Source organism: Lepidochelys kempii, chromosome 5 (assembly GCF_965140285.1).
Source record: "Lepidochelys kempii isolate rLepKem1 chromosome 5, rLepKem1.hap1, whole genome shotgun sequence".
Lineage (NCBI taxonomy): Eukaryota > Metazoa > Chordata > Testudines > Cheloniidae > Lepidochelys > Lepidochelys kempii.
Window position 1 is genome coordinate 74,776,582 of NC_136384.1, and position 18,651 is coordinate 74,795,232.

At 39.9% G+C, this 18,651-nt stretch overlaps 1 long non-coding RNA gene across 13 annotated transcripts in view; it reads right to left on the bottom strand.

The window, feature by feature from the left end:
- Positions 1-951: 951 nt before the first annotated feature.
- The window catches only part of LOC140911533 (uncharacterized), a 402,004-nt gene continuing 384,304 nt past the window's right edge, over positions 952-18,651 (bottom strand). For 9 of the 13 annotated variants that reach the window (XR_013635800.1, XR_013635799.1, XR_012159029.2 and 6 more), the window contains 2 exons: positions 7,527-7,719; positions 1,391-6,440 (listed from right to left, as the gene is read on the bottom strand). This is a non-coding gene — a long non-coding RNA (uncharacterized LOC140911533). Of the gene's footprint in view, positions 1,247-1,390; positions 6,441-6,847; positions 7,720-18,651 lie in introns of those variants that run through there. The other 4 variants (XR_012159020.2, XR_012159019.2, XR_013635804.1 and 1 more) reach the window with 4 other exon arrangements.

An 18,651-nucleotide genomic window follows, 5' to 3' on the forward strand; every position in this document is an offset into this window, starting at 1 on the left:
AATGTTGCGGAAATACATATTGGAAATACTCATTGGGCTAAACTATCTCTTACTCATTTTTCTGGCTAGACTCATGGTAAACTCTCCTCTCAGGAAGATCAAAAAGTGTACTCAGAAATAAAAATGCTATTTAGGGAAACCTGTATTTGTAACAAGTTTTCATGAACTGGATGGGGAGGGAGAATTTATCTGATGAGAAACATCCAGGAACTTAATGTGGGTATTTGTTTACTCTTTAATTTGGGAGAACTTCTATACCTCTTTTTTTTTTCTTCGATGAACCAATGAAATTCAAGAGAACTGGGGACATTTATTCCAGTGGAACTGTTTATTCCATTAATTCTAGTGGTGGCTTCAGCACGGGATTGCTAAATTGCCAAAAGATTGCACAAACAAGCTCTTGTCTGTGTTCTGGATTTGTTTATGTTAAGTTTTAAAAACTATGGTTATTTTCAGCTGTGACAATTAGATCTATAGCTGATTGATTACTTAAGATGTTTCTGAGGTTAGTAAGTATAGAACTCTCTCTGGTATTGTAACATGCTGCCTCTGGAAACCATTTTCCTTGAAGCACCATTCATAGTAGAGGATATATTCTCTGTTGCATGTGTGAGAATAAGGAACTATACAATGTCTGAATGAGATTCCAGTACACAGAAGTCAAATTTATCTTTTACATAGCTATTGCGATTGTGAATGCTGACAGTCAAATTAGCAGTTTGTTCATGCTTCTACATTTCTTGTATGTTTATGTACAAAGAGAACAACGGGAAAAATACGTCAAGAATGCCATTTACTACCCATTGTTGTTTTCTCATTTTCACTGTACTAAATTTACAAAGTATTTAATATAACCAAGTAGCAATATAACTTTGCTCCCTTCCCACCCCACCCCGCAACAAAAACATAGCAAAAGTACAAAGTGGTTCCCGAGCCACTGTTGATCAAACACAAGGTATGATTAACTTTATTCAGCTCAATGATAATCATAAATATTAATAGCATTTGTACCACTCTACAGGAATTCAGCTTGAATTATTGAAATTGACCTACCAAGTACTTAAAGCATGGTTTTGCTAAGCCTATCGATGCAACCACAGGTAGTCAGAGTGTACTTGAAAGCATGGGGTTCCTCAATTGTGTAGAGAGAGGGCTGTTGTTTGTCACAGCAGCTTGTAACATCACTGTTCAGATTCTTCAGACATCATGCCAATTTCCACACACAATAACAGAAATTTGCTTTCTTCTTATTGCGCATGTAATGGAAGAAAACAAATGATTAATGATGTTGAAATCCCTCTTTATACATCATAACTGATAAGTAATGGACAGAAACAAAAAACTCTTGCATTCTAGTTTATTTTATTAAGGAAAAACAAACCAGGTCACTTTTTTGTGTGTATTATTTCTTTTATACAAACATTTAGAATGTTAACAAATTTCAATGTTAATGAATTTCAAACATATACAGATTTTTTTAGAAGTGAACATGGAAAGTACTTAATACATAACTTTGTGGTATCTTCTCCCCATTTTGTACATGCACCATAGTACTTACTCAACAGAGTAGGTATGACACTATTCTTCTCATGCTCTGGAGGTTTTAAGGGAAGACAATGTTACATATCAGCTACGCAACAATATTTCAGCAACAATATTGCTGTGAGAAGATTTCTGGTGATGGAGGTGAAGTATTAACAACATAACCATATTCCATCCTCAGTAGATACACAGAATGCATCACTGTCTCATAAGAGAAAGTTCTCTTCTTCCCACTAGTCCTCTACCTCTTTGAGGCACTAAATTCTTTGACTTGTTAGTACATTGCTCACGTTAATGGTTTAAAATAGCTTGAGTTGGACTCTCTAGTACGCGAAGGCCACCACTCATGATATAGCAGCATACAGCAGCCTTAAACCAGCTGAAGAGCCAGTGGAAAATTCCTTCTTCACAGGAGAACTCTCAAGGCATAATGATTTCTGTCTAGATGTGTTCTCTCTCTAAACCAGGAAGGGCCAGGCCTTCCTGTCACAGAGTCTTCTGCCTGTGATTCAGAAGCTATTGTAATGAGTATTAATTAGGGGAATTCCCTTATTTTTTCTCTAACATTGGGAATAGATGTTCTGATTTTACCTAATACAAAGCACAAAGTAGTATTTTTTTCAGACTTTTTTTATTATTTTGAATTGGGATATAGTTTCTTAATGGAAAGTTTGATAAAGCCTTGAGTGCAAAAACAAACAAAACTTTTCATTCAGATATGACAATGTAATAAGATTATAAACACCATACTTCAAGTTGTTTTTTCCTGAATTTCCTTACTAAAAAGTGGGATGGGAGGCCATTAAGATAAACAATAGTTATCTGCTTCTGTCCTTCACTAACAACTTCCACATGTACCATGCTGACATATGTATTTGTACCTTAGAACAAGGTTGGCTGCTAGATGGCTTTAGGGAACATTCCCCACTGCTGGAAATTGAACAATAGAATTGGAAGGACTGCAAGTTTTGAAATATATATATATTTTTCTCAGGTGCCAATATACACAATGCTACAAAGTTACATTAATCAGATTTGGACAGAGATTCAATATAATAGTCAACAATTCATAATCTATATTTTCCTTATTAGAGGACTGGCAAGCCAGAGACAGCAGTTGCAAATGAAATAGCTTGTAGCCAGCAGGCTGGCATATGGTATGATCTAAGTTAGCCAAGTTCTTGTAAACACTGATTATGCCAAAGCAATAAGTAGTGCTTAGTCAATGGAGATAGGGGATATTAATGGCCCTGATCTAATCAATCACTGCTTTGTTCACCAGAAGTCTCAATACTACCAGTCTCTCTGGGTTTATTTTTCTTTTGCAATGTGTGTTTTTTGTGTTTGTTTGTTTTGGTAATGTAAGACCTACCATGTGTCAGGGTCTGACACACAGGCCTCTGCACCTGCTTGAACAAAAGATTTCTCTACAGGAATAACAGCATCTCATGACGGGCATAGGTCATTGGCTGACATCAAGGATAAAGGAGGGCCTTTTCTCAATTATTGTTAAGTTTAGTGATACCATGGTGCTTCAAATATCACTGTGCTGACATTTAAAGGTTCAAATTAAAAGTGTGGAAAAAAAAGGAAAAAAAAAAGCTTTCCTTCACTTGGTCAGAGAGGACATTTGTTTAGGATTCCTCTATCTTTTAAGTTGGGGATAACTCTAACTTAGTTACTGGAGTTAGACTTTAAGAATATTTGTTGTCATAAGCATTTTCTGTTGATTCCAGATTTCCCTTTTCTTACGGATAAAGACTTCTCTTATACTATTGTCTACAGCTAAGAGCAAACAAACACAAACAAAGAAAAACAAGAATCAGCAGTGACCTGGGCCCCAAACACAAATTAACTAGTTAATCTCTGCCCAAAAGCCTGAATGACATCATTCAGAGATCCCCATAGAGTTGACAGTCACTCTTAATACTCATTGGGTCCAGCTGAATTTATATGCAGTTTAGGTGCATCAGTATAAGAAAGATATTAACTAACTCAAGGGAATTCAGAAAATGATAAAGATGATTAGGAATATGGAAGAACTGAGGTAGGAGGAAAGGTTAAAAGAACTAAATATAGCTAATTACCACTAAGAGGGAATATAACTGTGTACATATATTTGAAGGCCTTTATGTAAGGAGAGCCATTTCAGAGAATGATTTGGACTGAGAGAGGGAATAAATAGGTGTCGCAAGATGAACATGCTGATTTGGCTGGACATTAAGACATGTTGTTTCATTTAGACTATGGAATTCTTTCCCAAGGGCCCAATCCAGCGTCATCTTATGTGGTTTTGTTAGCACGACAAGCAGCAAACAACTCTCTTTCAATTGTGCTGTTGGGTAAAGCAGCAGACAACCTGTACAGTGGATCTCTACACTCACAGCTATGCTATGGATATGACCTTTGCGGCAGGTTTTTGCAAGGGAATTTAGAATGAGAAAGGTGCGTGTGACCCCCACAGGCAGAGACATTGCCAATGGAAATCTTGTCTGGCCCAAAACTGGCATCTGCTTCTCTACACCTTATATCTTATCCAGCAGTAGCTGCCAGTTGGCCAGCCGTGTAGGTGGCCTGAGCTTTATTACAATGGTGTGGCTGTGGTTTGCAGGTCCATAAAATCACAGCCCTTTTAACAAAGGCATGCTTTCTCAGAATGAGGCCTAGGGGAAGTAGTGACAATTCTATCACTAGCCAAAAGTAGACTGGATAAAGCACTCTTTAATGCACTGTAGAAAACAGTCTTTCACTGGCAGGGGGAAGGATTAAATGACCTAATTGTTCTTTTCTTTCTAATTTCTATCATTTCTAGCTATCTGAAGATAAAAGTGGTAAGCTAGATGCTTTGAGATCTAAGTATCCCTTAACATGGGACATCATTAAGGAAAGGATGCTTACTACATCAAGGGGTTGCTGGCAATTCTCTATACTGTATGCAAGAGGGATCTAAACTCCAATCATCCCAAAACAACTCAATGAAATAACAATCAGATCTACTGCAATCTAACAAGAAAATGCTAAAACAAGAAAAGGCATAGTAAGTTCATACAAGAAATTGCAATTTGTACATCAACTTTAAAACAAGAAAAATCAGATCACTTCACTAGCAAGCTATGTGTATTATAACTGCTTCAATCTCTATCAATAATAACCCCTTAAAGCTTACATTTTTTGGTGTGAAACTGACTGGTTTTGGTATTATTCATATTAGAATGAGAAATACAACAAATATATGGTAAATGTAATTCATAGAGCTGGTAAATGTCCATTTTGGACAGTCAACTGTAAATGCTCTCTACTCAATATAGCGTTTATGTCTTGTTAATAGTAATGAGAGACATCTTGGTGACTAGTGGAAAGCAGGCTTCTGTGTTTTTGTCTGATTATATCCTGTTCTGACACACCAGATCATGGGGTACTAAAAATTTGTTAAAATCACCATAAAGTTTGATGCATAGCAGAAATACTGTACATACAGACACATGATGACACTTTGTGATATTTATTTATCAGTAGAAATAGACTTAATAAAGGATTTGTCTTCAGAAATAACAGTTTAATTACTGGTATCCTGATATTAATACATTAAGGAATATACAAATTTAAAAGTTTAAATGCAAAGGCTTTATCTCCAAACTACAGAATGAAATGGGATCCCTAAACCAACAAATATGTATCAGGCTTGCTATTATTTGCATGATTTCACAATGTGAGAGAGAAGAAAACAGGAACAACTGTTAACATGACTCTCAGTAGCTTTCAAGAAGTAAGCATGATAGACATGGTAAGGTAGAAAACCACATGGTTGATTCTGCTTTTGTTATGCCAGTGTTTCTCCACTGGGCTTCAGTTTCTTAAGTCTCTCTATTGTCATATGAGCTTAATGTAGTGGAGATTCAAACCCAAGAAAAGTCAGGATACAAATTAAAATGATTTGGCAATATAGTTGCCAAATTGAGACATCTGAAAAGCCTTTGAGTTTCTTTCTACCTGTGAATATTTGTTCCCTGCAAAGTGAAAAGCCAAAACACGTTTGCGGTCCTCGAACAGGACACTACAACAATGTTCTCCGTCTGCATGGAACACAGCAGTAGCAGTTAGCAAGAAGAGGGGAGAGAACGCTGATGAAAATTTGGTGTTTATGAAGGAATCCTTAAAGAGAAATGTCAGAGCCAAAGAAACACAGGGCCAGATCCTCACCATTTATACCAGTTGAGGATCTGCTTCACATTGTTAAAAAATACAACAACAAATAAATGTGAATAAAAACCAGGGTTGAAGAGAGGTAGATGGTGATGTATGTAGGAGGAAAAATTTGGAGAGGAGAAGGATCATACCAGAAATAGACCTAGAGAAAACATCTGCAACAAGCTGTGCCAGTTTAAAGGACTGAAAGGAATGCGGCAGAGGATATAGGAAAAGTAGCAGCATTGGGGTAGAATGTTTTTTTTCTCTTTAAATCATTACTACAACAGAAACACAATCTCTTTATTTCTGTAGAAAACGTGCCAGAAAAGTGAAGGAGGGCCTGCTACACACGGGAACACTGTCTGCTCCAAGAAGTCATTCAAATGAGAACCCCCATACCGGTGTGTGTGTGTGAGAGAGAGAGACAAACAGCTGTAGAGTACATAATCAGAAGCAGGAATAATGGGGTTGGAACATAAGGAGGGTGAAAATGAGACTAGAAGTATCTCAGAAGGGAGCAACTGCATGTGCCTTCTTGAGCTCCTGCATTTGCAATACGCCAAACTTACTTTTCCATTAAAGAGATGTCAGAGTTCTACAAAACCCCTGCCAGCAGCAGTACCCAAGACTTAGAACATTTCAGAGGCTCATGTATTCAGAGGCTCACAGTTGCTTTAAGAGGTTGGTAGAGCCATGGCTCTCAGGAAATTCTGCAACACAGGAAAAGAGGTACTTACAGTACATGGCCATTACTAGAGGGTGCAAATCATTTCACGAGGGTGCTTAACCTCTGGTACAGCAAACGGTGATGGCAGTTCCTCGGGTCATATCAAAATACTATACCTACCATATGAGGCAGAACCTCGTGGCATTTTGTCCCTCACAGCTGGGTACAATGCTTATCTGTCAAATGATTATAAGGCAAATTTTGTTCTATGTATATTAAAATACATATTTAAATATAGATCGCAGGACATTCCATGCATGATAAATGGCACAAAAGAAGTGCAAAGATGTTTGTAGGAGATGTAGACAAAGACCACTGACGATGGCAACATAAGCTGAGTTAAAGGGGCACTGCTGTTTTTATATTTTTTGATGTTATTCAAATATTTACCTTTATTGGCAAGATCCTTGGCCCTTGATCCAGATGCTCCATGCTATTGATGTATAGCCAGCTCTATGCCACCTGTTCTGACCCTCAGTGTAGGAGTTATGGAAAGTACATGGAGAAGGTGAGCGGAAGCCATTGTCACTGACATAACTCAGAACAACCTAAAGATCCAGACCTACCCCAGGACTGGGTGAGGAGATGGGTGGATCTCAGCAACCTTACTCCAACCCTTCCTCAGCTGCTGTCCAGTGTAAGCATGACTGAGCTGAGAACTGAGGCCTATGGGAATGTATTTTCACATAGCTTGTTCTGTTTAAATCTTTGTGAATATAAACTTTGGAGTCTGCCTTCTCCTAGGCCCCATCCTATAAGATTTGTGAACAGGCATTTAGGAAAAAGTAAACACTTGTTTTTGATCTTTGCAGAGACTTATTTTAAAATTTGCCTACAGATGGTAAAACCCACTGCCAAGTCTGAGTGCAGATAATTTTATGGGATAATTACCAACCATACTAAAGTTTTTAGAGGCTAGTTATGAGGAGACTAAAGAAGTCTGAATTATAACTAACCACCTAAAATGGACAGGTAACTCCTTTTGACATTGGATCAGATTCTGGGCTGCATCTGAACTGTGCTTGGCTCAGCTTAAAAGGAGCAAGAGGAAGGAAACATTTTCCCCTACCTCAGTCCTTGGATGAGCCAGATGCTGGGTTGCTCTCCTGTCCTCTGTAAAGTAGTGCAGCATCAAGGTTGAGCTGTTTTATGCCAGTTGCTAGAGATCCCTGAAGGGCCATTCCAGCAGCTGATGATCACTGGGGGCAGGGACACCCCAGCCACACCTATTTCCCCATAGGTGCTCTCTCTTCACAGGGGAGCTGGAAGAGAAGATGCAGAAAGGGTAGTTGTGGGGATGAAGAGCCACTATGGCAGTCCTATGCTACAGGAAGATTTCCATATACAGGGGAGATCTTTCACTGGCTGGGTTTGCCAAGTTTACAGCTGTCTGTGTCTGGTAGACAGACACAAAATGGCCCCAGTGCAGCTGGGAATCTGAGCTTTTATTCTGATCTGCAAATTCATCATCATCATTATCACTCCCATAACTGTATTGGTCATTGGGGCATCATCACTGATGAGCAATCAACCAATTGTCTCCACTCCTGATGATGGTGTCTCAGTGCTTGAGTCTCCGTGAAGTCCACTCCTATGCACTCTTTTATCTTGTCAATCCATCTCTTCTTCTGCCTACCTCTTCTTCTCTTCCCCTGTACTGTCCCTTGGATGATCTTGGATAGGCCAGATCTTGTTACATGGCCATACCACTTCAACTTGCGCTTCTACGATTGTCAGAACGTCTTCATATGACCCCGAGCATGGGGTGATAATGTTGCGGACCTCTTCATTAGTGATGTGGTCAAAGTAATAGATGCCAAGGATTTTTACGGAAGCATTCATCTCTACTACCTGTATTTTCCATTCAAGTTATGCTGTAAGGGTCCATGTCTCACACGCATACAGAAACATGGAGATGAACAATGCGTGCAGCAGTTTCAGTTTGGATTCTAGGGAGATATTCTTATTCCTCCAAATTGGCTTTAGCTTTGCCACTGCTGCTGTTGTTTGTGCAGTTCTTGCCCGAATTTCTGCCTTGGATCCTTCATCAGTGATGATTGCCCCCAAATACTTGAACTGTTTCACTGTCTCCAGCTCTTATCCATTGATATGTGAGCTGATCCCATCATGTTTGTCATCAGCTTGATTTTCTCTGCACTGATTTCCACACCATATTTTGTGGCTAAAAGGCAAATTATTTTGACAATTGCAGGTTGCCTTTCTTTGACAGAGTGGTGATTAGTGACTGTGTCCACGTGGAGGGACACTCACCGGTCTGCCAGATCTTGTTGCAGATCTTGGTGAGTACATCTATTAATAATTATCCTCCAAATGTCATCAGTTTGGCTGGGATTGTTGGAAATACCTGTAGCCTTTCTGTTTTTGAGTGATTTCACAGCTGTCTCCACTTCTTCATGTAGTATTGGAAAGTCATCCTCTGTTGAATCTGGGCTGTCTAAGACACTAGGATCTCCATTTGTCTGGTGGTTGTATAGATCAGAGCAGTAGTTTATCCACCTATTGATGATATCCCTTTCTTCTGTAAGACTGTTCCCTTCTTTGTCTTGAATTGCATTAGTTTTGGTCCATCTTTCCTTTGTCAGATCTTTTACAACCTCGAAGGCTCATTTGCTATTTTTATTATTGATACACTCCAATTTTAGAGCATTGTTTTTCAATCCATATCTCCTTGGCCACCTTCATACCTTTTTTGATCTTTCTGCCAATAATACTGTATTTATCAGTTCCCTCATTGCTGTTCTTGACTCTCTTAAGTTCTCTTCTAATGTCACACATTTGTAATATTTCATTTGTGACCCATGGTTCTGTTGTCTTACCATGTTTCCAAGGATGTCCATTGCTACCTCATTCATTACAGCATTGAAATTGTTGGTCATTGTTTCTATGACTTTCTCTAGAGCAAGCAGCAGGGCAAATTTTCCGTCGATCATTGCTTGGAATGTCTCTGCAATGTTTCGGTCTCTGAGTCTTTCTAAGTCAAACTTGATTCTGGTGGACTTTGGCCTGACGATTTTCCTTAGCCACAGCCAAAAATTTTGCATCACAAGTCATGAACACTTCCCATATCAGTACCGTGAAAGCTCCTTGTTTTAGCTCTGTTAATCCCAGAACGAAATTGGTTTTGCACCATGATGTAGTCAATCTGGTTGTGATGTAGACCATTAGGTGTGTGCCATGTTGATCATCTGGATGCTTTATGTGCTCCTAATGTGTTTGCAAGAACCAGATCGTTATAGCAGGCAAACTCAAAGTCTCAATCCTCTCTCATTGGTTACCGCATTACAGAAAGGGCCACAATAATCTCGCCAATCTGCCTGTGCATTGGTACCCACTTTAACACTCCAATCTCCTTGTACAATCAGGATATCTTTCTTGTGTACCGTATCGATGATGTCTTGGAGCTGATTGTAAAAGTCTTCAATTTGCTCATCATCATAGCCTGTTGTAGGGGCGTAGACTTGTACCACTGTGATATTAAATGGTACTGCCTTTAGACAGATGGAAATAAGCCTGCTGGACATTGGGCAGCATCCTAATACTGAATTCTTGATATCTTTATGCACAAGAAATCCTACACGGTTGACATGTTTGTCCTCTCCATTGTAATAGAGTACACGGCCTTCTTCTGTTAGTGCCTCTCCAAAGTTCTTTCATCTGACTTCAGAGATTCCTAGGAGATGCCAGGTGTGTTTCATTTCGTACGTGAGTTCTTTCAACCTCCCTATTTGTCTCAATGTCCTTACATTCCATGTGGCTATGGTGATATCTCTTCCATAGATCCTCTTTGTTGGGGTTACACCAATAGTATACTTGTTGTGTCCGCCCTGGTGGGAGATAGATGGCGTGGTCGTTATTAACCCGGGCTGCGATCAATCCAGTATGGACATCCTTGATGCTCATCATATGGTGTGTCTTGGGTAAATTTCTAACCTGGAAGAGCCCTTCCTTCTCCAGGTAGCCCCCTTTTAGTCACAATAATTTGCAAATTATTTCCTTGTTAAGAAGAAAAAACTTCAGAAAGGATCAAGTCACACATTCATTTACAACAGTTAAAACCATTTCCTTTTTGGACACAACAAGCTGTTTCTACAGTCAAGTTTACCTGTTACTGTGAACAGTTCTTATCTCTGAACAGTTTTGAAGTATTAAGTTCTCTAAATAATACATGCTTTTTTAAATATAGCAAACAATCATTTGCAAGTGCATTTGTTCCATTAAGTGAATCAAAAATATTTTCCCTTCTCTCTTTCTCAGGATTAAAACCTTTGGTGCAATATTCAAGAAGCATCTTAAACTAGTCCTATGATTCTAACCATTTAAAACCATTACAAAGTCTGCCTCTGACTTAATTATTTATCTGATTTAGATTATTTCAGAATAGGTGACTAATTCTCAGCTATTAACATTAATAACTCTTCCAAACTAATTAACATTGAAACTGCCTGGTTATCCCCAAATAATCCAACTCTCCATTAGAATCCTTCCAAAATAATCTGCACTGACTTTGACAGGGCTTTTTGTTATTTTGAAAATATAATGTGAGGCAAGATTTCTTTTCAGAAGTATTGACAATAAGGACTTCAGTTCTCTCACTGAAGGTTAATACAAAGGCTGAGATTGAAAGCAGTCTCCAAAACAGTACAGAACATTTTTTTTTTTTACAAATTAAGTGGTTATTCTGCTTTGCAAAGTCTTCTGATGGAGATGTTCAGCTGACATTTAAGGATCAGCTGGCAACTAGAGCCGCAGATTTGTGTAGCAGATATGAGATTGGAGCTATATCATTTCTAGTTGTCCCCCTGATTTCTCAGTCTGAACACTTATCTCTGTCCCTCTCAAAGATTGTCTGGGATGATCTCTGGCACTCCATATTCTGGCTTTCTTCTCATCCTCAGACATTTTGAGTCTTTGTCATGCCAAGGATATGCCTCCCAGAACTCAGACCACCTCTTTGCCAGTCACATCTGATTACACATCTGCCTCTTGTACCATACTCCACCACTGGAGTCCACTCTGAAACTACACTCTTAGAATGCCTCATGCCACAAGAGGCTAATCTTTGATTCACTCAGAACTCCTCAGGTTAACATGTGCATGTTTAGGAGTTTTTCTTTCCAATTTCTGGCAATTTCTCAGAAGCATACACTGTTTTTCTTGCTACACCTATATTCCTCTTAAGTTTATTTACATGTTCAGGCAATAAAATTTCTTTGCCATTTTCTCAAATATCCTTTAACCGTTTTCCCTTTATGTATTATAGTGTTAACCTGGCACCTAGGAGTCCTAGTCATGGACCAGAATCCACTGTGCTAGGTGCTGTACAAAGACAGAACAAAAAGACAGGCTCTGCCTCAGAGCTGACAATGCAAGTATAAGACAACAGGTGGATACAGAAAGACCAGGGAGTACAAAGAAACAACAAGACAACATTAGACTGCACGATAGGCAGTGGTATCTGTACACCAGCAATCTAATCGTAATTTTTGTAGGACTTATGGCGAAGAAGAATTTTAAGGAGGGCTTTGAAGGAGAAAAATGAAGTGGCTTTGCAGATATTTACAGGGTGCTTCTCCCAAATATGAGGGGCAGCAGGAGAGAAACCACAAAAGTGCTTTTTTGAAAACGTAACCAGTGGGCAATAGAAGTTGCCATTATTGGCCAGTCAAAGACTGGGAACTGCTCTCTCAATAGTGAATGAGAAATGATAGGTAGGGTGGGACTGGGGATAGGACATGAAGGCCTTTGAACTTGAAGACAAGGGGGCAGTGGAGGGATGCAGAGAGGGTGACATGGTCAAAGGAACGGTCTAGGAAAATAATCTTGGCAGCAGCATCCTGAAAGGATATGGCGGGGGGCGGGGGAATGCATTTGTCAAGGCTAGAGAAAAGGATGTTGCATTAATCAAGGTGATGGCAGCCTGACGAGAGTTTCAGCTGTGTAGATGGATAGGAAAGGCCGTATCTTTGAGGTGTTATGCAGATGGAATCTGCAATATTTAGTCATAGCCTGAATGTGAGGAGTTAGAGAGGTTTGAGTTGAAGATGATGTCTAGGTTACAGACCTGAGTGACTGGCAGGATGGTGGTGTTGTCTTTTAGTCTTTAAATCCAGCCCAAGTCCTCACACTATCATTTACATAAACTGTTATAGAGCAAGATGTTACTGATGACGATATTTGAGCATCTCTCTTTTCTTCACTGGTCACCTCTGGTTTGCTGCTAAACTTAGCTGAGTCCATTTTAGCCTCCTCTCTGTGAAGAGATGGGCTAACAAACAAGACTCTTGCTGCTGACCTTTTCTTTCTTTATTTCATTTTGTTCCTTTCTTCTCTACCTAGTGCACCATAACACATACTTTCTCCAGGCTTCCATCTATTATTACAATTTATTTGTATTAGAGTAGCACCCAGAGGTCCAATGAGGTTGGGGACCATATGTGTTAGGCACAGTAGAAATAGTGAGTGCCTCTGGTCTGTATTTCCTTCTATAGCCGATATCTATAGGGTCAATTTCTGCCTTCATGTGTGTACACATAAGCCCTTTTGTATACAAGGGAAGCTGAATGCTTAACTAGGGCAGGGTTTCACCCATAGTACATATTTCATGGCATAATGTCTGTATTTCATTATTAAAAGTAAGTATTTTATTATAATGTGACTATAATTTCCATATGCTATCTATGAATTCCCCAAAAGCATCTCAGACTTTTCTCAGCTGAAATATCATACTCTACCAAAATAACTAGAAATTCAGAGCAGCTGGCTTGTTTGCAGAGAAAGATGCTTCATGTTGAATTTTTGAATGAAACACAGCCTCAGAAACGTGTAGCAGTGTTTCACTTGCATTTTAATACTGTGGCTAATATACAGCTGTGATGTGTCTCAACTCCAATCTCACCGCAAAATTCCTGAAAACAGTTTTACAGAAATTTTAACACCTTCTAGCACATGTACAATTTTCCGGTGATTTGGAAAAGTATCAAATACTCTCTCAAGTCTCTGAAGCATTCCAGAGGAACTCCGAATACAGTATGAAGAAAAGTATATTTCAGCCATTGTGTCCACCAAAGAAGGACAAAACACTGAATATGGATTTCCCCCTAAACCAGAGCTCTCAGAGACATACGCTATTTTGCCATTAAAACTAAGCACATGGGGCCAGATTTTGGCCCCCACTAAGCTTTCTGTATGCTGCTCTAAGGCCAGCAGAAAGCTAGCTTAACCAACTCCTTGGAGATTTCCTCACTGTAGGGAATAGAATGTAGCCAATGAATTGCAGGTGAAGGAGGCATGACCGGAGCATTAATCTCCAGCTGTTGGAATGGTCTCTTGGACTGCTTTAAATGACACCGGGAGGTGAACTGGCTTCTGCCAAGATTTGGGGGTGGGGGAAATCAGTGGGATGTAAAGGTATCCTTAAACCACATTTTGCCCTCACTCTTCAGCTGAATGACAGGTTTCAGAGTAACAGCCGTGTTAGTCTGTATTCGCAAAAAGAAAAGGAGTACTTGTGGCACCTTAGAGACTAACCAATTTATTTGAGCATGAGCTTTCGTGAGCTACAGCTCACTTCATTGGATGCATACTGTGGAAAGTGTAGAAGATCTTTTTATACACACAATGCATGAAAAAATGGGTGTTTACCACTGCAAAAGGTTTTCTCTCTCCCTACCCACTCTCCTGCTGGTAATACCTTGATTATCATACACATTGTAAGGAGAGTGATCACTTTAGATAAGCTATTACCAGCAGGAGAGTGGGGTGGGGGGAGAGAGAACCTTTTGTAGTGGTAAACACCCATTTTTTCATGCTTTGTGTGTATAAAAAGATCTTCTACACTTTCCACAGTATGCATCCGATGAAGTGAGCTGTAGCTCACGAAAGCTTATGCTCAAATAAATTGGTTAGTCTCTAAGGTGCCACAAGTACTCCTTTTCTTTCTTCAGCTGAAGCTGAGGATTCAGCCTATTATTCAGATTTAATTTAAAACAGGGTGCATAACTCCTCTTAGCAACACAATATCTCGTTGCTGTTATCTCAGGTCCACTGAAAAGTCATATTTTCTTCTGCCTTTTAGTTTTCTCTGCTAGTCCTTGACTCTATATGTGATTTCTAAGGATTCTCCCAGGACTTTTATGAATCATTCTAGTTGTGGTCTTATGGAGAGGACACTGAAGAAATCTCTCTGGGTGATAGGATCTGAATGGGGTCCAAACCAAAACTTCAGATCAGAACAGCCCTAAGCTTTGGGGAAGTTTACATCTGAAGCCTATGACTGAAACTCGGGTGACTTGCTGTAAACAGTGAGCACACAGACACAGCTGAACATTCAGATTTACAGACTTTTGAACTGTTCTAGAAATTGTTAATGAGTTCCAGTGGAGTTAACCCAACACACAAGTAGGAAAGTCAATGATCTAGTATCAAAGTCTATGTGCTACTTGTATCTCTAAATTGTTTAGACTACTAATATGTTTACATGGAAAAATATTTTTTACTTTATCAGGACTATGCACATGTGCTTGTATGGAATGGGCCCTGGATTAATCAGAAATATACTATTCCTTAATGCCCAAGGCTACAGTATGTAGGAACTACAGTGAGCAAGATTAGCACTCATATATGATATGTATCAATATGAAATATTCATATTTTAATACCTTACCAGTATCTTAGCAACTTTTCTGGCCCCTTTATTAGCTCAGTATGATATAGATCTTTTAGATCTTTTTAGATCAATGCCAGTATGATATAGATCTTTTCCTTGTCACTTTCACCATACTGCTGCACTAGACAAATATAGTAGTAAGCAATTTATACAAGTAAAGAGCCATATCATGCTAATATTTTGATAGTAAATTAGTAAAGGTTTATGCAACTGATTCAAGAGTGAGGAAAAAATGGTAATTCAATAATTTGTTTGATTGATCAAAACCACCCAACTGTGCTGCTGTTAGCATAAGGGTTGTTTGTTGAAAAGGTGTTGGAAGAAATCTGGCTGGGGGGTAGCTTAATTACTTTGAATGGCAAGATAGATTTTTCCCTGGCTGACTCTCTGAAACTGCCAACACCTTGCAGTGAATGCACTAACTTGTCACCAGTGGTGACCTGGTTTTAATCCATTTCAAGTGAAATGGTTTGGGAGGTCTCAATCTATCCCCTCCTGTCATATTTATCCACATTCTAAAACTACATACCAATCTGAAACAGTAGACAGGACCTGCTGTAGGTAAGGAGTAAGGTAAAGGGTAGGAAAGGTAAGGTGCACTTACAGAGATGTGGGGGGAAAGTTGCACAATGCCATAACCTGCTCTCTGCCTCTGATTTTCAATAACCCCACAATATCGTTGAATAATATTAAGGAGATTCTGGACATAGTGCTCTATCATATCTACAAGCATTTCATTGTATTCTATTATACTACTGAATCATGTTTGTAATAAACACAGCTTGGAAAATGACTCTTGTATTTTACAAAAATATGTATGTACAAGTAGTAGTACAGGAACCACTTGGACAATTAAAGACAGATGTTCTTTTTCTGTTACTTGAGCAACTGTCATATTTTGCTGATAAATTTAATCTTATTGTCCCTTTAGCAAGTTGTTTTTTTTAAATAACAGAGACTTCAATCTTCCTTTCCCACTGTGTTAAAATGGAGGTTTCCTTTTGTGCATACAATCATGTAGTCAAACCGCTTGGCTCACACTTGGATGTGTGAGAAGAATATACATACAATCCTTGAGTGTAGAGACAAAAATAGCTTCTTGAATCCAATACGCTTCCCACACCTACTGCTGAACCAGTCCCATGGCAGGCAGGCCTTTCTGGGGCTGTGGAGAAAGTGGCAGGCTCTTTCTCAGAGGAAGTAGGGCTAGAAAATACCACTTTGATTAACCTGGATTTTACACGCTTGCTCACTCCATCATTCCCACTAGCGGTACATTTAAGGTTTTTTTTTTTTTTTTTTTCTTGAAAATTTCCATTTAAGGTGTCTTTCCCCCCTTCCTTAGTCAGTCTGTTCTGTTGCCCAGTTGTGCTGAAAATATCCTTAATATCTGGGGTGATCATATTTTCCCAAAGGGAAAACAACACTGCAAAGGGCTGGTCTGAGGACCTCTCTCCCCGCCATGCTCAGCGTTTGCCCTAGCCCCTCTGCCGCCCACCTGCATGGGGCCAGCCTGAGGTTCCCTTCTCCCCCCGCCCCCCTCCATGCTTGGGCCTGGCCTGAGCCCCCCATGCTGCCCCATCCACATTGGGCTGGCGTTGTTGCTTCCCCCAGCATGTTCCTTTGCACCGTGCTAAGGGTTGCACCCCAATTTTTTGACAAAACTGTGCATTTCTCCAGTTTGCTTTTGCCAACTGATGATCAACTGGCAAGAGTAAATGGGACAAATGCCCAGTTTTGCCAAGGAATTTAGGCTGAATTTAACCTTGAAGGAATTTAAGCTGTGATCACATGGACCCTGGGCCTTCTTTTTTCTAGACTATAAAAATTTAGTGTCTTCAGTCTTTCATCTTATGACATTCTTTGAGCACTATAACATCTTTGTTGCCTTTCCTTGTATTTTTCTTGTTACTTTTATCGCTCCATTCAGACTAGTGCGGATCTGGGCCGCAGTGTCTCGTCTGGCCCGTTCTTGGATGCTAATTCTCCAAGGAAAGCACAGGTGGGATCCTTTAAGATGAATGGCAATATATAAATGTAAACTATAATTATCTCCTCATTTTTATTCATGGTGATCCCCTATTGATACTTCTGAGAGCAACACTGGCCCTTTTTTTTTTTTTGCAATGATTTTTGCATTGCAAGATTGTTAATCCGAGTCCTCAAAGTCAATGTATTCACTCCATGATAACTTTTTATAGTATTTCTAACTGGCAGCAGAAGCCCAAATTCTATGTCTATACTACAAAGATAAGTCGAACTATGGTAGGTCAACTTATGGTCACCACATTAATTAGTGGAGTAGCTGATGTCTACACTACCCTCCTGTCAGTGATGTGCATCCTCAACGGAAGAGGGCAGTGTGGGGGGCTGAAAGCCAGGCGTTTCAGCTCCACACAGCTCCCCACCAGGAGCCCAGCTTCCCCTCAGGGTTTCTCACTTCTGGGGTGGAGCTTCATATCGGGAGTCAGGTCCGCTGCCGTGCTCCACGCAGGGAGGCGGGACCTCGGGGGCAGCAGGGCTCCCAGTGGGGAGCCCAGGTGGCAGCTCAAACTTGGAGATTGGACAGCTGCCCGGCTTGAGGCAGACAGCAGGTGGCAGCCCGGGAGCCGGCTTTCTTGTCAATTTCACGGCTCCAATGGAACTCTTAAATTGACAAGAATGACAGCCAACAGCCCATGTAAGTAACACAATGTCTACACAGATACTGCATCACCCTAACTACACCGACATAAGCCCTACACCTCTCATCGAGGTGGTTTTATTATGTCAGCATAATAGGGAGTTACATCAGCAGGAGGAGGGTTTCAGCATGTACACCTTTGCTGCTCAGTGGACAAAACCTTTTGTTAAGTTTCAGAGTAACAGCCGTATTAGTCTGTATTCGCAAAAAGAAAAGGAGTACTTGTGGCACCTTAGAGACTAACCAATTTAGTTGAGCATAAGCTTTCGTGAAAGCTTATGCTCAACTAAATTGGTTAGGCTCTAAGGTGCCACAAGTACTCCTTTTCTTTTTGTTAACAAGGCCCACCTTTCCTCTCCTCTCTCCTTTTCTGATAGGCTTTTTATTACATTGCCCAGTTTGCTGACTGATGTATGAGGCTTTGAGTTATTTCCTTCCTCCAGAAGCAAAATACATTGAAAACAGACTCTGTAACAAAATGATCCCCCCACTACTCAGTCCTTGATGTATGTAGATGTTGGGTCTGAGTTCTGAATGGTTAACTAGATCTTGCCTAACTAGCCTGTACAGCCTCACACTCTCAGCTTCCAGATGCAAAAAGCCAATTTACTTGTCATGGCTTTGTCCTGAACCCCTGTAAGTGCCTTCTAATGACAGCTTGACAGTTTTAGTAGTATTTTTAAATTGCTAAAAACAGGCCAAGTCTGTCTAAACATAGCCTATTCACCAGCTCTCGTCAAAACAATTCTGTTTTTTTTCTACATGACGATCCAGCAGACCATGGAAACCGGCTACACAGATTCTATTTATTTTAGTCCAAAACTG